This window comes from Monodelphis domestica, chromosome 5 (assembly GCF_027887165.1).
Source record: "Monodelphis domestica isolate mMonDom1 chromosome 5, mMonDom1.pri, whole genome shotgun sequence".
NCBI lineage: Eukaryota > Metazoa > Chordata > Mammalia > Didelphimorphia > Didelphidae > Monodelphis > Monodelphis domestica.
The window spans coordinates 139,009,823-139,037,405 of NC_077231.1; the positions used below are offsets into that span (position 1 = coordinate 139,009,823).

The 27,583-nt window shown below is 38.7% G+C and overlaps 1 protein-coding gene and 1 long non-coding RNA gene across 3 annotated transcripts in view; one reads left to right on the forward strand and one right to left on the reverse strand.

Moving 5' to 3' along the window:
- Nucleotides 1-7,833: 7,833 nt before the first annotated feature.
- Nucleotides 7,834-11,153, reverse strand: LOC103099004 (uncharacterized). The gene is made up of 3 exons (XR_001624899.2): nucleotides 11,076-11,153; nucleotides 10,706-10,822; nucleotides 7,834-8,234 (listed from the first exon to the last, which is right to left on the reverse strand). It is a non-coding gene; the product is annotated as an uncharacterized LOC103099004 (long non-coding RNA).
- Nucleotides 11,154-18,445: 7,292 nt separating this feature from the next.
- Nucleotides 18,446-27,583, forward strand: part of BMAL2 (basic helix-loop-helix ARNT like 2) — a 104,668-nt gene continuing 95,530 nt past the window's right edge. The window contains exon 1 of one of the 2 annotated variants that reach the window (XM_056799427.1): nucleotides 18,446-18,795. The gene's annotated coding sequence lies outside the window, so the exon portion shown is untranslated. The remainder of the gene's footprint in view (nucleotides 18,796-27,583) is intronic. The other variant, XM_056799426.1, reaches the window with a different exon arrangement.

The following is a 27,583-nucleotide window of genomic DNA, read 5'->3' on the forward strand; positions in this document are numbered from 1 at the left end:
CCTGGATCCCTATCCTTCCTCTCCAGTGATTAAAATGACTTCCATTAAATTACAACTAAAATGTTCATTATTTCATTATTTCCTTTTTATCCTGTATATATCCTGCTTTGTATATTTTTTTCTTGCACATTATTACCCCCCCCCCATTAGATTGTGTATGATTGGAACTCTGTTACCCTAAAAAAGAACTACATATCCCAAGAGCCCACTGACTTCCTGTCATTATGTACTTCCTGTAGACAGAGGATAAAAGGGCGTGGGCTTTGGAGGCTCCCTCTCTCAGAATCAGCATTGCTGGTGGTGAGTGGGGTTGACTAAAAAATGGCTAACTAGCCATGGGCATGTGGTCTTTATTTTGTATCTTCTTGATTTCTTGATAATCCTTGATTTCTAATGATCATTAATCTCTTAAAATATAATATTATTATCGAGATTTAATTTTAACTTTTAGAATTCTTGTTTGTAAATCTTGAAATCTCTCAGACTTGTGAATGTTAAAAATTTCCCCATGGGGGAATTCTTAATTGGAACAAATTCCCTACTGAGAAACATTCCCCATTTTGATGTGAGAACTCGCCAGGATCAGAAATGGGAGGACCTCTACTCCACCAGTACTTAAGACTGCTTTAGGGGAGAAAACTCTTTGCTAAACAAAGAAAGTACTTGGATCCATGCTTATGGTGGGGCAAGGAGTTCTTTGAGCCAGGCCTGTTTTTAGAATTGATACAATGAGATGCTAGGTACCTAAAAGGGTCTGGCAAGTTTTGTCTTAATGAGATTAGTTGACTCAGTTGTGTTTTCACTGGTTCAGACTTACTGAGGAGATTTGTTGACTTAGCAGGAATTCAGATGGGCAGTCCTTTGGAAAGCATCTACAGTGATTGGTAGATGTAGGGACTTAGGGGAGGTGACATGGGAGAAAAACCCCTATATAAGAAAAAGCAGAATTGCTTGAGAGATATTCCTTTTGGAGAAAGCCTTTTGGAGGATCTCTGATGAGGACTGCTTGGGAAGAATCTCTTGAGAGAGGCCTTTTGGAACAGTCTCTGTCTGGAAGGCTCTCTGGTGAAGTCAGCTGAGATGGAGCTGGCCTGGTGTCACTAGAATCCTTGTTTAGTCAGACCTTGTGGTGAGTGTTAAAAAACTGACTGATTTCTCTTAAGACTCAGGTCTAAGCTATATTGACTTGAGGCCCTTCATACTTATTCTTTTCTTTCTCTCTCTTTCTTTGCTTACTCATTGAATTGTTAATTAAAATCTCTATAAAACCCAATTGACTTGGGTATTTGAATAATTGGGAATATTTCCCTGGCGACCACCTTATATTTGATTTAAAAACCAAGACACAGTAGTGAAACATATTTTCTGTGGTCAAATTTACTCACCCTCCCTTATATCTATCACAATTTATATCTTCCACCATTTTAACTCACTACAGTTTAAGACTCAACCAATTTAAATCTCACACATTGGAAGCAGGGACTATCTTTTGCCTCTTTGTTTTTCCAGTAATTATGTAAGCCTGTGAGAACTGGACTCTAAGGAAAGCTGAGTGATGCAGGTTTGTTGTGGGGCTGGAGAAGACTTGAGAATCACTTGGACAGTAAAGAGACCACGTCAGACAATACTAAAAGAAATTAATCCAGACAGTTCACTGGAAGATCAAATACCTAACCTGAAGCTTAAATACTTTGGCCACGTGATGAAAAGGCAGGACTAATCGGAAAAGACCTTGATGCTGGGAAAGGATGAATACAGAAGGGGAAGGCGACAGGAGAGGATAGGATGGATAGATGATGGCATGGAAATAATGACCATGAACATGGACAGACTTTGAGAGATAGTGGAAGATGGAAGGCCTTGGTATGCTGTGGTCTATGCAGTCATGCAACAACAAAAATGCTTAGCACTATGCCTGGTGTGTAGTAGGTGTTTACTAAATGTTTATTGATTGATTGAACTTAATATTCTAGCCTGAGAATCATTCAATATATTAACTCTCCTTCCTGGTCTCCCAAGGGTACAGATTTGCTTGTTTTTATCTTTACGTTCCCAAACTGCTTTGGAAAAAGCAGTTGCATTTGCTGAAATGATGAATTTTATGAAACTTAGGTGGTTACATATATATTTATAGAAATATATTCATAAATAAAATATAGAAACAAATATATAATATACATATTAGAAACGTACATACTTCTAGATATTTTGTTCATGCATTTTTCATTCATGTGTGACTCTAAACATCTATATCATCCGTCTGTCTATTGATCTCTATGTGTCTGTCTATCCATCTGTATCCATTTGTCTGTCTATCCATCTATCTGTCTCTCCATTTATCCATCTGTATGTCTATCCCTCTGTCTGCATCTATCTAAACCATCTTTTTCCCATGGCTTGTACGTATCACTGTCATATGTTTTTCCCTAGCCTGGACATATTATTATGTTATTTACCTTGTAAGTATGATAGCTATCAGCACACCCCACCCAAAGAAAACATGCACCTACTACCCCCAGAAAGGTGAGGACAGGCTTCCAGAGGTTCTTTCCTCCCTTCAAACGAAACTCATGCATTACCTCTCCTGTGAAATCCTCTTGAAGGATAATTAAATTTTAGAATTATGAACTAGAAAGGATTTTATAGCTCCTTGATTTCCCTTTCTGTTTTCCCCTCCTCCCATCCACCCCTGCCCAGCCTTCCTATTTTGTAGGAAGAATGGAGGCATCCTTTCTACAAAATAGGTCTTCTCTCTTGAATTTCTCAGCTCTATATAGGGGCAGAATTCTAAACAGTAACAATTAGGTTGACTCTGAGTTGGAAGATTTGACTCTGTCTTTTGTAAGTCCAAGTTATCACCCATATTCAAGAAACTCCCTTTAGAAATCATATATTCATATAATTATATAAACTCTTCAAGAAATTCCCTTTAGACTTTGTAGATTTATAGAAACATTCCAACCCATTAGGCAATTTAAGAAAGTTTTGTTGTATTTGGCATAGGTACATTAGAGTCAATTCAAATTGGCTTTTAAGAGCTGATTGTTAAATGTTCAGTGTGAGTGTGTACATTGGAAATTGGCAAATGCAGGACTTGATTGATTGCTCTGGTGATTGTCTAGACTAAGGAAAGTGATGGAGAAAATAGTGATAATTCAGATTAAACATAAAAGTATATCTATTGTTTTCAGAGAACCAATCGCTAAACATTTACCAACACCCCCACTGGAATGCAACTAAAATCCTTTTGGGGGGATTCCCTCTCCCTTCCCCAAAATAAATCTCTGTGAAATATAGCTTTAAAGCTTTTTGCTTGATTGGCAATATTGTTGACATATTTGTGATGAGATTTTTTTCTCATATAACTAGGAGACAGATTTAGTCTACATACCAAGAGACCATCTCATGAGCAAAGTTATTACCAATTTAAAGGTTGAAAGATCTCCAAAAGAAGACCCACAAAAGGGGGAACAGAGAAGCACCTTGACCACCTACTAGTTAAAACTGTAGAACATCTAACGTGGAGATCAAGAAAAGGGAGCCTGAGGTTGCTCCCTAGAGTGGGGTATAAAATAACAGAAACACATGGTTAGAGCCACACTGCCTCTGCTGATTGTTGAAGTGTCCAAAATATGCTAGTTCTGGATATGTGCCCTGCTGTGAACGGAATTGTACTGGAGAGAAAAGAAAAGAGGAGAGGGTCGAGGCAAGACAACCACCTTTTGCCATTATTACAATATGTCTGATGGGGGAATATGTATCCATCCTTGTGGACAATTTTGAATAAAAAGAATAATACCAAGGATATGTAAATAGGTGGCATGTTCTCTCTGGGTTAAGAAGGGGAAACACTTTGCCTGGGCTTTTCCTTTATACTTTTCTCACTCTCCCTAGAGTGTTGGGGGGCAACTAGGTGACTTAGTGAACAGAGCACTTCACTTAGTGAAGTCAAGAAGATTTGAGTTCCAATCCAAACTCTTACTTACTAGCTGTGTGATCCTGGGCAAGACTCTTAACTTCCCCAACTGTAAAATGGGGCCCATAATAGCATCTACCTTACAAATTGTGACGATCAAAAGATGTGTGTGTGTGTGTGTAATGTGTATACCTCCCCCTCCCCCAGTCTTAGAATCAATAATAAATATTGATTCTAAGGCAAAATAGTGGTAAGGGCTGGGCAACTGGGGTTAATTTTGCCCAGGGTCACAAAGCTAGGAAATGTCTAAAGTAAGATTTGAACCCAGGTCCTCCTGACTCTAGGCCTGTTGTTTTATCCACTGTGCTGCCTAACTTCACCTAAAAGAGCTTTGTTTTTTTTTGTTTTTTAACTCATCTTCCATATTAGAATCAGTGCTGAGTATTCCCAGTTCCAAGGAAGAAGAGTGGTAAAGCCCAGGCAATGGGGGTTATATAGCCCTTGCCCAGGGTCACACAGTTAGGAAATGTCTAAGGCCAAATTTGAACTGAGAAACTCCTATCTCTGGGACTCTCACCTATCTGCTCAGTCACCTAATTCCCTCCTAAAAGATATATTTTTAAGAAGCACTTAGCCCAGTGCCTGGCACATATTATATAAATGCTTCTTCTCTTTCTTTCCTTTACTTTCCCTTCCCTTCCTTTTCCTCTTAATCACAGGATTTAGTGCAAGAAGAGACCTTACAGATGATCTAGTCAAATCCTCTTATTTTTAAAAGTGAAGAAAATTAGGCTCAAAGAAGGTTACGAAATGTTATATAGGTAGTAGGTAAGAAAGACAAGAATTAGTCAAACATGGGACTTTCGATTCATTCATTTGGCTCTTGTGTGTGATCATTTATACTTACAAGCAAAAAAAGCACTTAAAAACCTTTACATTTTCCTTCTAGAGTTGTTGGCCACCCTAGAAAGCAATGTGGAGGTTCTTGAGTTTCCAATAGGAATTTCCCCCTTAAATTGCTAGGAATTCTATACCATGGGACAGTTATTCTTAGTTAATTTAGGGCCCACTGACAAATGATAACATAAGAGAAAATTGGGATCTCTCAAGTCCCTTCCAGCTCTTAATCAATGACCTCCTGAAACCCAAATCTGACTCTCTTCCATTTCCCTAAATTTCTGTGTGCTCACATGACAGCCTCTCAAGACCTGAAAGGAATGATCATCTCTCCCCTCCCTCCACCTCTCCTTCCACCTGCCCAAGTCATCTCTTTTTAGGTCACTCCTGGTTCCATAAGCAATTGCTGTATCATCATGACTATCAAGGAGGCTTTGTCCAAATAGTGTTTCCCTTCCTGATCTTTGCTGTTTTCCCATTTCAGAGATGAAAATATCTGTCCATTTCCCCTTACAAGATCCTTGGTAGCATTAGATTAGATAATATAGAGTAATTACTCTACTAGAATGTGGTACTTTAGTTGCTTTCATAAAAGGCAGCATGATTTGATAAATAAAGGATGTCTCTGAGTCAAGGACTGGGTTCAAATCCTGCCTCTGACACCTGTTCCTTGTCTGATCTATGGCAAGCCGAATAGCATCTCCATACACTAGACAATGCTCTAAGAATAGAAGCTTCAGGGAAGGGGGCAATCTGCCCTGGTAGCAGGTTACCTCCGGAGGAGTTTCTTATGTCCATGAATCCTCAGGATCAAAATCTTACACAATGTACATTCCAGCACAAGGAGAAGAAAGTGCCAATCAAAGTGAGATGACAGGGAAATATGTTTCTTGCACAGATGAGGAGATCTGGACCAGAGAGAGAAAAAATCCTTCCCAGGACCATCATAGACTTTAAATGAACAGTAAGGAACAGAGAAAAGAACTGTGACCTATGAACTAAGTAGAAAAAAGACCTTCAAGGAATATGACATGTAAGATAAGGTGCCTTTAACATATTAATATCACATAAAGAGAAATGCATCGAATACGCACATAAATCCAGTATAAGAGAAGATAGAAACATCAGTCAACATGGGAACATGCTACACGCCATAACCATTTAAACACACTGATTTAGGTGCCTTGTTGTAAATAAGCAAGGTCCATGACAATGAAAAACGTACAAACTTATAAAGTTCTTGCAGGACTCAAACAGGTAGAAAAAAATTTCTGTCTGGTTGACTCCGAAGCAGAACTCTGGCATATATGTAATAAGTATGTGTGTAACAGATGTACCAGGTGTACAGAAAACATGCAGGCACATGATTTAAATCTTAGAGCATGAACATACTAAAATAGGGTAGTAATTAAATTAACAATCTCAACATAACTTAGATCAGGGAAAGAGAATAGCCAGGGCTGAAAAGTTCAAAGTTTAGGGAGCCAGAGACAGGGAAAGAGTAGGAGAATAGAATGTAATAAACTTCAATAATTTAAATATTGAAGAATTTGTAATAGCTGTTTGAGAAGTTAAGAAAACATAAGATAGGATAAGGAGTTTGGAAAAATGTTACCATAGCTACAGATCATTAAGAAAAATGGTTACCAAATAGTTCAATTAATATTGTTGCATATTGTTCGAGGACACTGTTAGTCCAAATTCATGTTACTGAAAGAAGTGCTCAGAATTGTTCCACACTGATACTTAGGAGCTGAAATAGGGACCTCAAAGAGTTGACAACCACTGTGTGATAGAACTTAAGGATGAGTGTATTTTCATTGTATATTTCAGAGGTTTTAAGGTGCTCAAGCAAGGAAATATATGAAGCTTGTTTGAAGCTGTGGAATCTTAATGCAAACATTCCAGGTCCAGAATGATAAACTGAGTTGAGTGATATGTAATTGATAAGTTGCCTCACACAAATTTTAGGGATTTGTTGGTTGATATTTTGATTACATTTTGATCTGTATAAAGATATATGTTGCAAACAGTAGCCAAGGAGTGGGTAGGACGTTAAAAATGGCATATATGTGAAAAATGCTTGCTCAGAATTTTACTATTGTTATGTGAGTTGCTGCTAAAATATGTGTTTGGATGTGAACAAAAGCTCATTGGGAACCTGACTGTACCATAGATTTTGTTCAATATTCAGTGGTTACCTCAGTTTACCAATTTGTACTTTGAACTGAAATTTATAATTGATGAGCACTAATCCTTTAAATTAGAATTCTTTTGGTTTACTGATTAGCAATTGAGATGATACCAGCAGGATGTTTGTTTGATTTAAGCAAGTCAGAGAAGGTGGGAAGGTGTTTTGGATTTGAATTTGGAAGAAAGGGACTTTGATCTAAAGATCAAAGATTAAGTATGCTGATTTGTGAAGGAAGAATGGAAGTCTTGTTCTGCTTTTGAGGGAGAGGGAGAGAGAACAGATAGATGTTCTACTCTTATAATTGGATCCCTGACCTAAGGATAATTTCTAAAATTAATGTATGTGTGGTGGGAAAAAATCACATAATGACTAATTTCTTTGGACAGTTACCCTGAAGTGATTCCTGTATTCAGATAGCCTAGGTCCTGGAGATGATACAGCCCTGATTTATATTACTATGGAGCTACTCAATTCAGCACTCAGTTCTTTATTTCAAGTTGTGACTACAGTGGGATATATAAATTATTGCAAAATACATAAGTATTATTGAAAAATTGAGTGATCAGCCTTGTAAGGCTTGTTTGAAGGTACAGAAATTTGTTTCTGGACTGTTGATAAGTAGAATTTCTCTCAGCTGAAATGGGTGCACTGTACCAGGAACGGGGATTCCTCACTCATTCCTAGGTTCGGTCTCCTGAAGGGAAATAGGGGTTGCACTGTGTCTAAATAAACAGTTTGAAAAACTGCAAGATGTTCTGCCCCCCTGAAATAAATATAAATATAATTAATACTATGGCAGAAAGGCCATAAAAAGAATGTCACAATATGATATGCATGAACTTCTTTAATGGCATAAGAACTTTTAGAATCATCTTGGCTCTCCTGTGAAGAAATGTTTCCATGACCTTTAATCGTGAAAAAGGGCTCTCAACCTACACTGTTTGCAGAGGTGCCGCATTGCTTCACCAGATCTTCCTTGATGAATACAAAAGTGTAGTCCATTAGAGTCCATTCATATGAACTCTCAGAGGATACACCAAGGTTACCTCAACACAGCCGTAGTAATCACATAATCAAAATCTTCAAATTGACCTTTTCTTTGCCAAGGACAGACCATATACATTTGCATCACCCAACCCACTCAGTACAAAGATAAAGGTTGAGACTCCCCTTGGACTTCATTCCAAAGATCAAGAGTGGCTTTTTCGCTGGTCTGAAGCAGTTTGTCTACATAGATAAAGCAAAATTCATCATAGTATTTAGTAGGCCAAGTGGTCCATAAGACCATCTTTAAAATCTTTTTTTTTTTAAAGAGTTTTACATTTTATATCCTTGTTCTAGGATGTCGGTGCTGCTAGTTGACAATGGTATAAAAACTTAGCTCACACCTCGCACTTTTTGGATGTAGGATTTAGAGGACTGGAGTTGGGGAGACAGGGGAAACTTCCATGATGGCCAATGAAGCTGCACATCATTAGCATACACAAGGGTAAATTGTCTTCACTCTGGTTTTAGCATCCTTGACTCAGTATTGACTAACAACTGGTTTGAGGAGGTGGTTGCAGTAGTTTGGAGAAGAGGGGTGGGAATCACTTGGGTTTATCATGCTACCAATGGCTGCACTGTCCCTTGTCATAAAGAGAATGTGATCAGGGAATTTGGGATCTGCTAGAGTTGTGGCAACTTTATCCTCATGATTAGAGGCAAGCCATGCTGTATCCAAATTCATCCATCCATCATTTGGAGAAACAGACAGAACAGTACTGCTGTATCATGAAAGAAACTGGGGAATAGCTGACAAAGCTATTAGCCTAGCCTTAGGTTCATAAAACTTATTCCTAAATCACTAGACTACAGTTTTTTTTTTAAACCCTTACCTTCCATCTTGGAGTCAATACTGTGTATTGGCTCCAAGGCAGAAGGGCTAGGCAATGGGGGTTAAGTGACTTGCCTAGGGTCACACAGCCAGGAAGTGGCTGAGGTCAGATTTGAACCTAGGACCTGATTCTCAATCCACTGAGCAACCCAGGTGGCCCCCTAGACTAGTTTTGAACATTTTTAAAGTACAAACTCACATCCCCAAATCCCAAAAATACTTTGTAATAATAAAGACACTGGTTGATATTAAAGACATGAGTGAATAGGGTGGGGCAAACTTGTCCTGTAAGGGATGCTATCTTGAAGAGTCTTGATTACTAATTCCTACTGGGGAGAAGGGGAGGGGAGCAGTCCAGCTAACTCTGCTGCAGGGGAAAAGTACACTGGGTCCTTGGCATGCATGCCCACAGAGAGATCTATGTGTGCCATCTCTGGTATACATGCCTTAGGTTTGCCACAATACTGTAGAGTATAGAGGTTCTCAAGATTATAGGAAGGAATATGCAGTTTAATAACAATTACAGAAGTTATAATTATAGAAATAAATATAATTATGACGATGCAAACCACAACTTTAGGAATGATGACTATAGGAATAGATATTGGGAAAATGATCAGCCGACGGCGGCAGATTGGCATTGGCACTGGGCAGTCCTCCCCCTCCCCCTCCCCCTCCCCTTGCAAGGTTAGCTGGTATGGTAACTTTTAAAGATCCATTTTCAGTAGAAGTCATGTCAGAGCCAGGTTGCTATTAGTCCAGGAAGGGATTTGCAAGTTATCTACATCAGGTAAGAATTGAAGGTATGAAAGCTGATGGGTACATGAAAGGAAAGAAGAGGAGGGATATCTCGAATGGGCTTGGAGCAGGTGTAAGCTAACCCAGAAAAGGAATGATTAGAGAAGAGATTGAGGAGATACCAGTATCCTAGAAGTCGAGAAAAGATAGAATAGCAATAAAAGTAAGTGGTTAACACACATACTCTATATAGCAAGGACACCAAGCTAGATTAGACAATCAAGAAGCTATTAGTGACCTTTGAGAGAAGAGACTCAGTAGCATAGTGGGGAGAAAAGTCAAGTTTATGGGCTTGAGGAATAAATGGGTTTCAAGAACCTTAGGCTTCTTTTTGCTTCAATTCATCTACATGGTTGAAGGGGTCAGACTATATTACTCAAATTTATTTCAGCTTAAGTCAAAATCCTGTGAAGGTGGGGTAGATGGGCTGGCATATTCTTTCTAGAAAAACACTAAAAGGGAGGGAAAGCTAGAACAAGATATGTTAGCAGCAATGTTTTTGTTTTGATTTGTTTTTTTCCTCCAAGAGCTAAGGAAGATTTACAGGCAAAGGAGGACCTGGGAGTAAATTCAGGGGATACAAGACTCAGATGAAACAGCAAGAAACAGGCAGAACCAACAAGCAATCTCATTCTTCGTTTCTTCTGTGGTTACCCAAGACAGAAGTTAAAAAGCAGCCACTGTTTCACAGACTATCACAGTTTAAAATGGTACCTGTGAGAATTTGACAGCTAAGAGGCAGTAGACAGAATACTGGACCTAGAGTCTAGAAAATTTTGCCTCTGATACTGAAGAGTTGTGTGACTACTTGCAAGTCACCTAACCTCTGCCTGCTTTTGTTTTAAGAGCATCTCTCTCAGGGTTGTTGTGAGGACCAAAGGAGACATTTCCCAAAGCACGATCATAAATGCTAGATATTATTACTTTATAGCCCTAAGACATTCACAATGGTAACATAATTAGAACCATACTATATACATTGGGGAAGGATGAAGTGATACTTGGAATTATCTTATACGGGTACCTTGCCTTTTGGTGACACTCCAAACTTGTGCTTTAAACCCAAGATGAGGACTTCCTCTTTTTTTTCATCTGGTTCTTGGAGATGCTGTTCCCCTTCTGAGGTCAGAGCATGTTTCTACTAAAAGGAGAATCAGGACAAGGAGAAGAGAAACACACTCAACAGGTTGGTTTGTTTGCAGCCCTGTCGTTCCAGTTTGGCCATTTCCTGATTTTTTACTGGTTTGCCTCTACTTAGCTGAATGAATTACATCTATGAAGCAGTTTAACATATACCAAATAATGTACCAAATGCTAGGAATACATATACAAAAACAAGACGTACACAGACCGTCCTGGGGCCGGTCAGAACCCCAAGAATACAGAGAACTTACCCAAAGCAGATGGAGAAGAGGAAGGACAGACTCATGAACTGAGGGACTAAACCCTTGAACCCGGAACCTACCCCATTGCAGGTGTAGGAACGAATGGCTTCCTATTCAGCTCTTATACTCTATTGCTAATTGGTTTCCTCTGGAGAGAGAAAAAAACCAACCCTCTTCTAGACTAATTGCCAACAGCTGTCCCATATAGGACCCAGTGATACAGATGATTTTTTTGAGGGCACAAATCCTACAATTATTATTTTTCAAGGCTTTAATAGAATTTCTTTGGCAGGAAAGAAATAGTTACCACCTTGGTCAAAATAAAAAACATGCATACCCCTAAAATGAAAGTTCTTTGGTGAGAAAAGATGAAACAAACTACAGATTTTACTGGAGAATATTTGCATGAATTATCTGTATTAACTGTTTACTGTGAATTTTTTATGTTTTTTTCAGTTCAGATAACTTGTAAAAGTCACTATTGCTTATTTCATCTCTAGCATTCTTGTTTAATTTTCTTTTCTGCTTCTGATCACAAGCCACTCTTAATTTTTGGTCAAGGTATTTTGTTGGTGGGGGGGGGGGCAAAGTGTTGCTTATATTTGGCTTGATATTGTGGAATAATAATAATTAAAGGGCCATCCTCGGACTGAGGAGGGCCAGGTTTAGTTCCTGCTTCTGACACATACTAGCCATGAGCAAGTCAGTTGAGCTCAGTGCTAGTTAACTCTCTAAAACTATAGCTTACAAATGAATTGTTAACATTGTTGGTAGAGGGGATTTCCTCACTGGAAGTTCCCTACACCAAAGAGATCACAGGTTTGTATTTTTTAAAATGGTACTTTTGTACCACATTTATCCCATAATTTTTTACTTTTTCCTTTTTTAGAGAAAAGGCAGCTTGATATTTCTTTTAGAGCAAATACCAGCTTTTCAAAGGTTCTATTTCTCTTCAAGAACCTAATCTCTTAAGCCAGTGAAAATGGCTGAATTATTAGCCCAGTATTTGCTTTCTTTTCCTTTTCAATTTTGCTGCTTCATCAAAACTTCATTCATCCAAAATAGTTGAGGAATAGTGTTTTGATTAATCTCATATATATATATTAAGGGATTATTAACCTATACGCTATTTGTTTTTCCACTGTTTAAAGAATTAGAATCAGTAAAAATACATGACAGAAAATTAGCTGTTCACAATTTAGCCTTTGTTTGATGATTCAAAAGATGTTTGGTAGGAGCAAAGATACAGATAGAGAATAAGAAGGGACCTTAGAAGTCATTACATTTAATTATTTTAGCTACAGATGAGAACACTGAGGTACAGGGAGAATTAAAAAAAAAGAAAGAAACCCAACTCATCCAAGCAGTTAGGTTGCTCAGTGGATAGAGAGGCAGGCACAGAGATGGAGGGCCTGGATTCAAATTTGGCCTCAGACACTTCCTTGCCTGATGTCACTTAACCCTAATTACCTAGCCCTTACTGTTTTCTACCTTGGAGCTAATGCTTAGACAGAAAGCAAGGTTAAAAAAAAAAAAGATACATATTTAGGATTACATAGATAGTGAGAGGTGGGATTTGAACCAAGGTCTTACTAATTCCAAGTCTAACACACTATCCATCACACCAAATTGCCTCTTTGTTCCATTGAAGGTTCTCAAGCTAATCATCATGGATTTCAATTATCATTGGGCTATACTGAGCAGAAAAATGATTGCCAGTTCAGGGGAGATTTCTGGTCGAGAGAATTCTGGTTCAACTGGTTTTTTTAAAAAATGTGCTCCTGTTATAATCACTGCACCTTCCTCTCCCTCTTCCCTAGTTCAACCCATCTCTCCCCTGTAGTACTTATTTAATTTAGCTGTTTCATGATTACTTACACCTGCCTTACATTGAGCTTGACAGGGCTGGGTAGCGGCCAATGCTAACATTGGGTACTGATGCCCATGTGAAACAAGTGAATCAAATTCAGGGTGAAACAAAGGAATCAAATGCCCAATAATACATGGGAGGAAAGGATGATGTGACTTCTGGTCCATGCAATATTATGAAAAACAGCTGATCTCTTAGCTTATTCAGAGTACCTCAGGCAGAAGAGTATTATACTGTGAAAGAACATTGGCTTACTCTTTCACAAGGCAGTCTGTTTGCTTTGGGGAGATTCTCTGAAGGGTTGGGTTTGCTTTTTTTTTAATTAAAAACATTAAAATAGTGATCTAAAATTAAAAGTTTTTAAATGAGGTCACGAAGACTGACAATGGCCTGGAATACAGTGTATGACCTTTGCTTTTTGGATATCCCACCAAGCTCTTAGAGCTCCACAATGCCTGTGGAGAGACAACGAGAAGCCAAGGACACTTGGTGAGCCTTTCTGCAAAGCCTTGTGATATACTTTGCCCAGTGCCAAGTACAGAGCCTGGCACATAATTGGGCACTTAAGAGATGGTCATTGATGATTGATTGGTTGATCTGGGTGGGTATTCCCCTCACTCACTCATAAAGACCACAGCTTCTTTTTGCCTCTAGAGCTGGTCTCCTCAAGTTATTGTGGCCAATTGTGGCCAATATTCATGGCATGGCAGCCATCTTTCCATAATACTGACTTCCTCTGAGCTTCTCTATCCTTAATTAGACAGTCTTTAGCTGCTAAACATCCAAGCTAGCACTGGCACCTAACTCAAACCATTTTGTAAGCCATGTCGCCTTCTTTGGTGATTTGGGGGGAGGGCTTTGACTCTAAGAAGGATGGAGGGAGCTGTTGGCTGTCCTATCTTCTGCCTGCCTTTAAGTAGCACCCGTGTCTAAAAAGCAGGTTCTCCGATCTTAATGGGGAACTTCGAGCCCCATGATTAAGGTTGGATTCCCAGAAGCAGAATTATCAAATGTCATCCGGTTTGTATACAAGGCTTCGGAATTTTTTCTGGGCTGTTTCATTTGCCACTACCTCAGCTAAGAAAGCTGTAACCAAGGAAACCTAAGGACCATGAAATAGCATATTCTAAACTTGGATTGTGTCTCCAGAAAAGTCACTGTAGGATCTTAATGCTCTAAGTGATTTTCAAAGGTGACATTGTCCAATGTCCTGCTTCAATCCTGTTGCTGACAGATTTCCCAGTGGGAATAAAGGAAACCTTTATGGGCTCATTCATTAACCCACAGTGTGTCCCAAAAGTCTTAGTGCAGTTTCAAGCGAGTTAAATGACACACCAAAAACCAACCCTTTCAAATGCACTAAGACTTTTGGGACACCTTATATTCCCATCAGGCAGGCAATAACACACTGTTTATAACACTCTAAGGCTTGACAAAATACTTTTCTACTGAGGGAAGCAATATTTTTTTTATCCATACCTTAAGGGAATAGGCTTAGAAAGATCATGACTTCCCTATGGTCACAGCTAGGTGGGTGACTCAGTGGATAGAGCAAAGTACCCCCAAAGACAGGAAGACTCATCTTCCTGAGTTCAAATGTGGCCTCAGATACTTACTAGCCATATGACCCTGGGCAAGTCACATACCTTGCTTGCCTCCGTTTCCTCATCTGTAAAATGAACTAGAGAAGAAAAGGGCAAAGTACTACATTATCTTTGCCAAGACAACCCCAAATGGGATCATACAGGGTGAGAAATGACTGAACAACAACAATGGTGACTTGGCTGGGGAATATCTAAGTGGAGATTTAACCTAGATCACCTTACTCTAGAACCAGTGCTCATTTCAATACCATATGCTGCTTTTCAGTATTTTGTTCATTGAGAAGGCCAATGGGAAGTATTATAGTATTTGCCATCAAAAAGACCTGGGTACAAATCTTGACTCTGAAAACTCACTACCTGTACATCTGTGGACCAGTCACTTAGTTTCTCTGGGCCTCAGTGACCTCATCTGTGAAGAGGGTGCAGGGGTGGTAAGTGGGGGAGAGGGTTGAACTAGATGACTTCTACAGGCTTTTCTAGCTCTTTCTCTGTGATCTCATGATTTTCCTTCTATTTGGCCCAAACCTTTCTGCAATCTAAGCCCTCACTTTTCAGAAATAAATCATGATTCCTTTGATTTCTATAGCACTTTTCCCTCCTTTCAACAATTTTCACATATATCACTTGATTCTCACAATTATACCTTGGGCAAGTCACTTAACCACTGCCTCGGTTTCTTTACCTGTAAAATAGGGTGGTTGAACTCAATGACTTTTGTATTTTCAGTGCCAAAATCTGTGATCTCTGATTTATGAAATTGTGATATAGGACAAATTTTAACCATATATTGTTGTTCAATTGTTTTTAGTTTTTTCTAACTCTATGACCCTATTTGGGGGCTTCTCAACAAAGATACTAAAGTGGTTTGCCATTTCCTTCTCCAGCTCATTTTACAGATGAGGAAACTGAGACAATTGGGGGTCATACTGTAAGTATCTTAAGTATCTGAAGACCAAGTTTGAACTCAGGGCTTCCTGATTGCAGGCCAGGTGCTCTATCCCCTGCACCACTATATGTTACCATTCCATTCCATTGTAGTCCATAATGGCAACTTTGGAGACTTAAGCAGGTTTCCCAAAAGAGAAGCCAATAATGTATAAAGCAATAGACTGTTATTATAGTATATTGCAACTCAAAGGAAAATGCAGGGCCTAAAATCAGAAACCAGTTTGTTAGGGTGGGATGGGGCAGGAAGAGAGGAGAAAACAAAAAAATGTGCTAGCTGGAGAAGGCACATCAGAATCTTGGGTTTGGCAGCCTTCAGTTTGGCAGCAGGAGGAAAAGGACCCAGCATATCCTGGCCCGTCCTACCAGTCCCTTAGCACTCCTCCTCCTTGATATGAAGGAACCCATGGACTTTATTGAGGGCTGAGAGGATCAGTTTTCATTCAGATGGTTTTGATAACTATCTCAAATACACAGAGGGAGGCTGGGGATTGGCCAGTAAGATATGTGAGATAGATTTTTTTCCAGAAAAAAAAAAAAGCAAGTGATGGGTGTGGGTCCAAAGCAGAGGTACCCTGCCACAAGTACTCAGAAAACTGGGAAACCCTCCTTCCCTAAAAGAAAAGGAGATGTTTGTTTTGGGGGATTATCATAAAGTATATTCATGGTATTGGCTTAATTGATCCCTGAAAGGCTAAATTGAAGGTCACACTATTAGTAAGTAGGTAAGCTGGGACTTAAACACAGCTCTTTACACCCCAACTTTACCACACTTGCCATTGCTGCTCCCATAGTGTCACTCTTGCAATACTTTGCAATCTTCTTCAAACTGAAGTATTCTTTCTATTCCTTTATCTCTTCTTTATAGAGTTCTGAAAATCCAACCTTTTGCATTATATTTCTATGGCTTTACTTTTGAATGCCAAGTCTAGTGTGATTTAACAGTAATTAATGTCATCCTCTGAACCTCTCTCCCCTTCTTGCAGTGAAGGGGAGACTATGGATGGGGAATATTGTAAATATTCTCTGAAACCAGTGATGTGTTGGTTAATTCTGCTGAACAGCTTTTGTCTCCTGCTTTCTTTTATTTTTTTCAATTTAGTTATTATTTAATTATTTTATACATTCTTTTCTTTTTGAATTTTGAGTTCCAGTTTCTCTCCCTCTTTCCCACCCACTTAGGGCTTTTCTTTCTTATTACTTATTAGGGGGAAAGCTCTCTGAATAGAAGGAAAGGAGAGATATATCTAGAAATAGGCATAATATAAAAACAAGAGTTGTTTTTTTTTAATTTAAAAAGACCAAAGTATTGGTAGAGTTAAACTGTGACGAAGAGGTATCATTTTCTTTTTTTTATTTTAAAATAATTTTTCTTCATCATTTGTTTTTTATTCACCTATCCTTATCCTTTATTTTTACTTTTTATAAGATCTTTTATTTCCCTAATTAAATGTAATAACAATTTCCCCCAATTCTTTTCTTTTCTTTTTTAAACCCTTACCTTCCATATTGGAATTAATACTGTGACTTGCCCAGGGTCACATAGCTGGGAAGTATCTGAGGCCAGGTTTGAACCTAGGACCTCCTGTCTCTAGGCCTGGCTCTCAATCCACTGAGCAATCCAGCTTCACCTCCCACCCCCCAATTATTTTCTGAGTTATAAGATACAAATTGTCTCCCTCCTTCCCTTCCATCTCCCCCTTCTGGAGATAGCAAATGATTTGATTTGGGTTATACATGTATTGTCATGCTAAACTTATTTCCATATTGTTCACTGTTGTAAGAGAATACTTATATAAAACCAAAATCCCCAAATAAGAACACAAATAAACTAAAGTGAGAAATAGTATGATTTGATCTGCATTCCTACTCCAACAGTTCTTTCTCTGAATAGGGATAGTATTCTTTGTCATAAGTTCCTCAGAAATGTCCTGGATTATTGTATTGCTGAGAGTAGCAATTGCTGTTACTATGTACAGTGTTCTGATTCTCATTTCACAGTCATCCTTTATTCAAAAAGAAAATAAAGGACCAAAAAAGCAGAAAATAATAATTCAGTAAAATTAACCCCCACTTCTGAGAGAAAGTGCTTCCTCATAAGACTTCATTGAGGCCTTGCTTGGCCATTACAAGTTCTCAGTGTTCAATTTTTAATATTTTGTTCTTGGAGTTCTTTCCATTCCCAGTGTTGTGGTCATGATGTATTTTGTTTCTGCAGTTCTGCTTATTTCTCTTTGTATCACAGGATGATAGATGCAGGGTTAATTAGAGGCCATCATTTGCCTGTCACTTTCTAGGTGAGAAAACTGAGTCAGGAGAGAATAATGTCTTGCCCAGGGTCACAAAAATAGTAAATGTTAGCAGCTGGATTAGAACTTCGGACTTCATAGTTTCTATATAAACAGTTTCCTCATGCTTCTCTGTCTCCATCATGTTCGTTGTTTCTCACAGCACAATAATATTTCATCACATTCTAGTTTAGCCATTCCCCAATGGATGGGCATATACTCTGAGAAATGTCCTTTTTCTAACACAACCATGCATTGATATAAATTTCAGTTGCATGGAGGGAGCAGGCAGAGGAAAGAATACTGGAACCCGACATCACCGCTGCCATTTAGTAACTGTGCGACTTTGGTAAGTAGCTTACCCCCTTCGGGCCTCAGTTTATGATCCCTTCCATTTCCCTGAACCCTTTGGGGAGCATTAATACTGAGGTCCAGAATGCCAGTCTGAATCACCTTTTTCCTCAGCTGCCTAATCGGCAGAACATCAGTGATCTGTCTTTATCTTTTGTCACCCTTCTATCTCCTGGGCTCCAGAACTCTATAATCTTTCTTTTTCAAAGACTTTATGCTTGCCTCAGGCGTCTCTTCCCTCAGCTCCATCCTCTCCTCCCCCTCCTCCTCCACCGCATTTCTCCCAGTTACTCCAAAAACCCGGTTAACGGAATCTAGATCCTCCGATTCCCTAGAACGGTTCTCGGGCAGCCCGACTGGGCATGCTCAGTAGCCCCGCAGGTTTGGGCTGCAAGTCTGAAGCTCTACCTGCTCCCAGTGGCCGGGTTAGAGAGCGAGGAAGGCAGGGAGAGGGCAGCTTGCGGCAGAGGCGACCGCGAAGCATCCCCGGTGCAGCCTCGTAGGTGTGCCCTCGGCCGCTGTGCGACCGGATAAACCTCCTCTGGCGTGTGCGGGTCGGACTCCATGAAGCCGGCCCGAGGGCTCGGGAGCCAGCCGGTCGGCCCCTGCTATGGCTGGGGGAGAAGAGGCTGAGGTTGCAGGGAGCCAGCCCGCCGTGGCTGCAACTGCAGGTGAGTTCCTAAGAGAGACCCACTGGCGGGTTCCAGGAGAGCAGATGGGCGAACAGACAGCTCTTGGGAAGGGGTAGGGAGAAGCTGAGAGCTGAGCCCTGTAACCTCTACCCCGAGCTCGGGGACCCGCCACTGCTGCAAGCTCTTACTGCCCGGGTGGAGGAGATGGAAGGAGCTTGCTGCTCACGTCGCTCCTCCGGTTACCTGCTGCAGGCGAGGGTGAGGGAATGCCTAGGGAGCACGGGTCTATCAGCTCCTGCAAAAAGGAAACCCGGGCTCTGATTTTGGCATTTGCACAGACTGCCCCTTCGGGCTCTGGTGTTACCCATGGCGAGATACATATGGAAGTTGGGTGCGATCTGGTTTTGCAGATTGAAGTGTATATCTTTGCCTTGGGGATAGAGCCCTGTGAGAAAATCCGTTCCGTTATTCCAGAGCAAATCTGTAGTCACAGATCTCCTGCTTACTACCCTCTTTCTGTCAGTCATTTTGAATGGTCTACTTGGATTCTTCTGGCCGCCTGCCATCATCATTCATAAAAAAGTATTTTTTTTTTTGCCATTCCAGAACATGAGGAGAACAAGCAGCATTCTCTTCTCTTCTTGGCTTCAGAAACTAACCAACTTTGAGACTGAAAACAGGCAGGAGAGCTTTAGTTCACAGACTCCTTAAAAGAAAAAGAAACAACTATTTGCTTCTCTCTGTTCTCCAGCCTTGACACACCTACCTTATAAAGGAAGAGATCATAGATTTAATGCTAGACCTCAGGGGCTACCTAGTCAGTTAGTTCCTTCTACCATTTTAAAGTTGAAGAAATGAATCCCACAAGTTTCAATGACAAGAAGTAACAGGCAGGATTTGAACCAAGGATCTCTCATTTCAAAACCAGTATTTCTTTCACTATACGATGCTGATGCATTGTCTTTTAATACTTTTACTCTATTAAAAATTTGCAAAGCTTTCTTTTCTGTTAGTATTATTATTTATAGTATTCTGTGGTTTGTCTGTTAGGACTGTTGTTGAAAAATGATGGAACAATCATTGTGTTGGAGATTTAAGTGGCAGAGAAAATTAAAGGAATTCTAGGAGAGTTTGCAGAGAAAAATCTTAGGTGATGGGACTTCTATAATCTTCTCTAATATGGTAAATACATATATACACATATATGTTAAATTCATTTTCAAAATAGATTGTGAAATGAGAAAACTATTAGAATTCTAATAGTGGGGATTTGGAGTCCTTTGAAGTTTCCAAATTCCCACCATCAGAATGTGCTTCACTGGGTATTTTGCTGAAGAATAGGATAAATCATTACTTAATTTACAGCTACTATTTATTTTACTTAAGATTAGTCTCCTGATAACATATTTGTTTAGACTTGTGAAAATATGTTACCAGTTTTATCCAAATCCAGGGGGCATTTGGATTCTTTCAATCCAGGTAAGCACAAATTTTAGATGAAATCACATGACCCTGAATGAACCTTAGTGACAAGGTACCCTTTAGCTAAATTATTTTCATTATAAATAAGCATTGTTGTTTAGGTGAAAACCAAATGTGAAGTTAGGGCATGTTTAAAGAGATCCTCCTGACTTAGCTTAGAGAAGTTTCAATATCATATATAAAAACAGTAGGTTGAAGACTGTAACAGTGAGAGTTCCACATTTTGAAAGGTGGAATGAAGTCAGCCCATTGTACCACAGTTCATCCCCACCCCACAATTCTCTTTTCTTTGAATTCCAGAACCCTGTTTTCAATTGCTCTGGCCCCTGGGATATGCTTTGAGACTAAAACAGGTATCTGGTAGGCTTTGAATTTCATAGAGGTCTGAGCAAGTCCAATTCAACCCTTCAGCATCTCTTGTTTGGGAGGTCCCTGATATATCAGACCAGTTCTGATGCCAGCGTGCAGGCTTGACTTCCCTCTTGATTAGACCTGAATTGATGCTAGGGGGAGTTCTAGTGGTGAACTTCAGTGCTGTCTAAGTAAACTCTGTCACAGGTAGTTTCCTGGGAACCTTCTTATTGGACATGACTCAGAACTGGTTTATTCTCTGTTGGGACTCTTGCAGATCCCAACAGATCCCTTGGACTTGGCATGATTTGCACTTATAACCTTAAACAGGAATTAGAACTGAATTGGGCATCTGAGGTTCAGGGTGTTTGTTTGTTTGTTTGTTTGTTTGTTTGTTTGTTTGTTTTTGGTGAAGGGATGCAGTAGAGAGGGCAGCTAGATGGCACAAGTACTGGGTCCAAAGTCAGGAAAACTCATTTTCCAGGAATTTATTTCCATTTCTTTTATATCCAGAATTATTGAATTTATCATTACATCTGAACAGTCTGATACTAGGACTTTAACAGTGACAGTCTAAAGAAAGCATACGGGCATAGACTGCATACTGTGCTTAGACTACAGAGCCTTAGGTAAGCAATCTTTCCAGCCAAAAATTCCCTGAGGGGAAACCACACATAATTCATTTGAGAACTTTATTTGACAGGCATAAGAAAAACAAAAAGACTACCCACTCTGCCAAGTGAGGCTGAGTGTCTTTTTGGTGAATGACTTCAGAATTCCCTGAATTGGGGACAAAAAGACCACATCCAGGACCACAGAGTAAACGGAGTTCTGATAGTAAAAGAAGGCCTTCAATCCAATGGGCACATTGCTCCTAGTTATCCTATTTTTATCCTAATCTCCTGACTTCACCTTGAAGTTCTAGAATGATACCATTTGGCATTGTGGATTTGTAAGTGCTGTGATTTAAATTCATTTTTTTATGACTCAGCTATCAGAAGTCACATTTTAATTAACTGTATAAACTTATCTTCATGTCTGAGACCCATAAACAAAGTTTCTGCCTGATATACATCTAAGTCAAACCACAAGAGCCTCTCATAAGAGCAGAATCTTAGAATAAGAGATTTTTGAGAAAATTCTTGTCACTCCTTCATTTCGCAGTTGAGGAAATTAGGTCCCTGAAAGATGAGGGATTGCTCAAAGGAATTCAAAAGTGGCAGAGCCAGGACCAGTATTCATTCCCTGACTTCCTTTTTTCCTATGTCCCTTTTTTCTTTTATTAAACCCCTCCCCACCCCCCCCCACCCCCACCAAAAAAACCTTACCTTCCATCTTAGGATCAATACTATATATTGGTTCCAAGGCAAAAGAGTGGTACAGGCTAGGCAATAGGGGTTAAGTGATTTGTCCAGGGTCACACAGGTAGGAAGTATCTGAGGTTAGATTTGAACCCAAGACCTTCAATCTCTAGACCTGACTCTCAATCCATTGAGTTACCCCAATGACCTTTCTAATATGCCATGCTGTTTCTGATGAACTTTAATAGAAACACAAGGAAAAGAAGCCTTTGAGAAGCTCTAAAATGTTATAGTAAATATTTGTCTGTGTTGTGAAACTCATTTTAAATGTTCTTTCCTGCAAATGCTGCTAAAGGAATTATGGTTATGAAAAAAAAATCATTACTTTTAGTAAAAAAAAAGTGACCTATTTACTTGATGGAACTCTACTTTCTATTGTTGATAGTTAAAGGCCAAAGAAGATCTAGGTCATTAGTCATCATCAGCAACACATTTGACAAACATAGTCAGTATCTGTCATGTGCAAGGAACTGTTTTGGGAGTTATAGATACAAAGACAAAAAAGCAACAGGCCCTTCTCATTCTTACAGATAAGGAAACTGAGTAAGACAAATTAATACTTGCTCTTGATAACTGTTAAATTTTTTATATGGTTGGACTTGAATAATTAATTGGTGGTTGCCAGGGATTTAATTTCTAAATCCCAAAATGAATTACTAAAGTAAATGGAATTTATAGTAGTTTATTTACAATAGAGGGAAGATGTTAAGGAAGAGATAAAAAGGGAAGAGAGAGAGGGAGAGAGAGAGATCTGGCTTCCTTAGAGCCAGGTAGAAATTCTAAGTCCCAGCCAGGGGAAAGGAGTGTCAAGATGATGGGCCTTTCTTAAAGGTTCACACCTTCAGAAAGGCAAGAAAACTAAGTCAGTCTTTACACTCACCACAGTGAATGTCTAAAAGGAAAGCAGTCTGAGGTCTCTTGCATGAGCTCCTCTAGGGGTCCAGTTCCACAGCCAAGTGTCTTCACTCCAAGTCTGAGTGTCTGTCCTTCAGTCTCTCCTCCGAGTGACCCTTCTTTATTCTTGATTGACCCCTGTGTGCCTCTGTTTCCTCTTTTTAAAGACCTTTTTCTCTTGTGTCACCTCCCCTAAATTTTATGTCTACCCATCACAGCAGATGCTCCTCTCCAGGACTGTCCACTCAAATGTATGAAATGGGTGTCACACCTTTTGTAGTTAGTTTACACATTTTTGTAGTTAGTTTACACCTTTTTGTGATTAGTTAACACCTTTTTGTAGTTAAAATGGATAGATCTACTTTAAATATTGAGTTAACACTTTGGGGATTAAAATCTAAATCTAAAAATAGACTGGGGATTACAATTTTATCTTCACTATCAAGGAAGAGCTAAGTACAGTCATTGTTACAATCAGGAGATAGCCAAATCCAATCTTCACATAACATAACCAGTGAGTTGTCATGTCAGTACCAAGTCACTTCATCTCTTTGAAGCTCAATTTCTTCATCAATAAAATAAGGATGATAAGTAAAAGCTACTTCTCAGTGCTGTGAAGATCAAATGAGGTACTAATTATAACGACAATAGTACAGACCCTGGTACATAGTAAGTGCTATATAAATATTGCTGTTGTTGAGCTGTTTTTCAGTTGTATCCAATTTTCTGTGACCCCACTTGGGCTTTTCTTGGCTGAGATACCATAATGGGTAGGGAACAGGCAAACAGGGATAAGTGGCTTGCCTGGGGTCACAAAGTTAGTAAGTTTCTTAGGCTGGATTTGAATTCATAAAGATGAGTCTTCCTGACTCCAGCCCTGGCATTCTATCCACTGTGCCACCTAGCTGCCCATATAAATTGGCTACTATTATTATCTGTTTCTAGTATTATCTGTAATACTCTCTACCTCCCTCATGGGATCATTGGGAAGGACAGGTGTGAAAATTTATTTGGTAACCATGAATCTTTGAAAAGAATTTAATGTGAACTTACAAAAAGCAAAACACCTCAGTATACTCAGCAGATCACTGAGGATTGTATAAAAAAATGAATGTCCACTTTATATCACTTGCTTTTAAAAAGTATATAATTGGGGGGGGGGGGGAAGACCCAAAATGGTGGCTTAGTAGCAGTAAAAGCTGAAATAGCTGTGACAATCCTTCCAAACCAATCTTTTAAAAGTGCCTCAAAACAATAGGAGTTAAAAACCAAGAGGGGCCAAGACAGAGGGGCCTCTCCTGCTGAACACAACTTGAAAGGTAGGCAAAGAGTTGATTTTAATAGGATAAGGGAGAACTAGAAGCAAAACTGCACACAGAGGAGTTCTGGCTAACCACATCCCCACTTACTGTGCCAGGTCTTGCAATTGGGCATAAGCCAACTTTGGGACCCCAGGACCTGGGCTACACCAACAAAAGGGCTCCTCAGATCCACCCCCTTGAAGACCCAGGCCCTGGCATCAGCCTGTAGTGAGGCCCAGAAGTCGATATTGTTGGGCCCTTTCAAGCCTGTACTGCTACAGTGAAGGTGTAACCCCAGAGCAAAGTAGCTCACAGTGCAGATCCCTGCAAACCAGCAGCAGAGTGGACAGAATCAGCAGTATTCAGAATTCCTAGTCCACAGCCAAAAAAAAAAAGGTTGGAAAAATGAGCAACCAGCAAAAGAAATACCTAACCCTAGAAAATTTATATGGTGACAAAGCAAAGCACAGGATCCACAGGGGATGGTGAGATACAAGCAACCACATGTAAAACTTCAAAGAAAAGTGGAAATTGGGTCTCAAGCACTAGAAGAAATAAAAAAAAGAATTCAAAAATCAAATCAGACAGGTCAAATTAAAATGGGGAAAAGAAATGAAAGTAATGCAAAAAGAAAATAATAGCTTAAAAAGCTAGTTACTAAAGCTAGCATTTCTAGTACAATATCAAATAAGATTGGTGATAATGGGCATCCTTGCTTCATTCTTGTTCTTATTGGGAAGGCTTCTAACTTATCCCCATTACTGATGGTTTTAGATAAATATTACTTATTATTTTAAGGAAAGACCCTTTCCTTTGCTTTCTAGTGTTTTCAATAGGAATGGATATTGTATTTTGTCATCTATTGAGATAATCATGTCATTTTTGTTAGTTCAGTTATTGATGTGGTCTATTATGCTGATGGTTTTGCTAATATTAAATCAGCCTTGCATTCCTGGTATAAATCCCACCAGGTCATAGTGAATAATCCTTGTGGTATGTTGCCATAGTCTCTTTTCCAGTATTTTATTTAAGATTTTTACATCAATGATCATTAAGGAAGTTGATCTCTAATTTTCTTTCTCAGTTTTTGGTCTCCCTGGTTTAGGTATCACCACCATATTTGTGTCATAAAAAGAATTTGATGGAACTCCTCCTTAGCATATTTTGCCAAATAGTTTGTGTTGTATTGGGATTAATTATTCTTTAAATGTTTGATAGATGGGTAGGATGAGCTAATGTAATAAAAATGACAATCCTACCTAAATTAGCCTACTTATTCAGTGCCATACCTAGCAAACTACTGAAATATTTGATAGGATTCACTTGTGAATACATGCACCTGCACCTGAGGATTTTTTCTTGGAAAGTTCATGGATAGTTTGCTCAATTTCTTTTTCTGAGATGAGATTATTTAACTATTTTATTTCTTCTTTTGTTAATCTAGGCAATTTATATTTTTGTAAATATTCATCCATTTCACCTACATTATTAGATTTATTGTCATATAATTGGGCAAAATAGCTCCTAATAATTGATTTAATTTTCTCTTCATTAGAGGTAAAATCACCTTTTTCATTTTTGATACTGGTAATTTGATTTTCTTCTTTCTTTTTTTAAATCAAACTAACCAATACTCTATATTTTTTCATAGAACCAGCTCCTAGTCTTATTTTTTAGCATAATAGTTCTTTTACTTTCAATTTTATTAATTTCTTCTTTGATTTTTAGGATTTCTAATTTAATTTTTATTTGGAAATTTAAGAAAAATTTTAGTTGCATACCCAATTCATTGTTTTTTTCCTATATTTTATTTATATATGCTTTCAGGGATATATGCCTAGATATATTCTTGCACAAGAGGGTAAAATCGAACTTGAAAGAATCCATAGATCACCTCCTGCAATAAATCCCAAAATGATGACTGCCCAGGCATGTTATAGCCAAGTTCAAGAGCTCGTAGTCCAAGGAGAAAATACTTCAAACAGCCAGAAAAAACAAAAGTATAGTTTTCACCCACAAATTTTAAAACTGACTCATTTATTTCTGGTTCCTTTTGAATTTCCTTTTGTTCTCAGATGTACATTTTTAAAAAAGTTTCAATGACTCCTTTTTTATATCACTATTGCTAACTCCATTTTCCTCCCTTTCTCATTAAAAATGGAGAAGAAAAATAATCTTGTGACAAATAAGCAAAGCTAATCTATATAAAGGTATGTATGCCAAAAATGTATACCTCTTTTTGTTTGTTTGCATGTTTCATCATAAGTCCTCCGGAGACCTTATTGGCTGTTGCATTGATAAGAATTTTACTCTCAAAGTTGTTGGCCTTCTATAAACTATTGTCCTAATTCTTCTTAATTTCCTCTGGGTCGGTTTAGAATATAAAAGATTCTGTGAAATTGTCACTTTACCATTTCTTACAGATCTATAATGCTTCATGACGTTTATGTAAACTATGTTTAGATATTTCCCATTAGATTGTAGCTCTTTGCTTTTCTTCCCTCCCGCAAAAGGGAAGAAAATTCTTTTTCAGCATCAGAAAATTTGTTTTGCTATCCCTAACATTATCTTTTACCCTCCCCAACTTGCTTCTCTCTGGAATGTGATGTATTTCTATAACAAAAGTTTTTTGCATGTAGCTTACCCAACTTTGTCTGTTTCAGATAAGAATGAGGTTCATCTGATGCTTCCTTTCCCTATTCCATCTTCCATGTTTACATACTGCCCTCAATCTCTTCAATTATAAGAAATAGCAAGTTCTAACCCCTTCTTCCTCCTTCACACACTCATGTATTCCTTTTACTCACCCTTATTTTTCCCCTCTTAAAATCTTCAGATGAAACCAATCTATGTTTAGCTCTTCTGTTTTTCTTATGTATCTCTTATGATAACCTTTGAAGACATTAAGACTTTGAAAGGACATTTTTTCTCTCCCTTTTAGAGTATTTGCATTATCCCATCATGCATCCCCTTCCAATTGTTCAAATAATTTTACTTTTCTAGATTTCTCCTGACTTTCTGTTTATTTTTAAACTTTTTATTCAGCTCTGGGCTTTTAATCAGAAAGGATTCAACATTCTCTATTATATTAAAAATCCATTTTTATCCCTGTACTGCTATACTTAGATTTGCAGCTTTAATTTTTATTGTATTTTTTTTTTTGCCTTTTGGAATATTGTATTCCAAGATCTCCTCTTATTTTTAGTAGAACTTTCTAGGTCTTGTCTGATTCTGTTTTCTTGATACTTTAACTGCTTTTGTTTGCTTAACACAGAAATTCTGGATTTGGGTGTTAGCATTCCTGGTATTTTTCCTTTGGGGGTTTCTTTCAGGAGGTGATTAGGAACTTATTTCTGTCTTCACATTACCATCTGGTTGTAACAGATCCAGGCAGTTTTCATTTATGATTTCTTAAAATATACTATACAGACTTTTGAA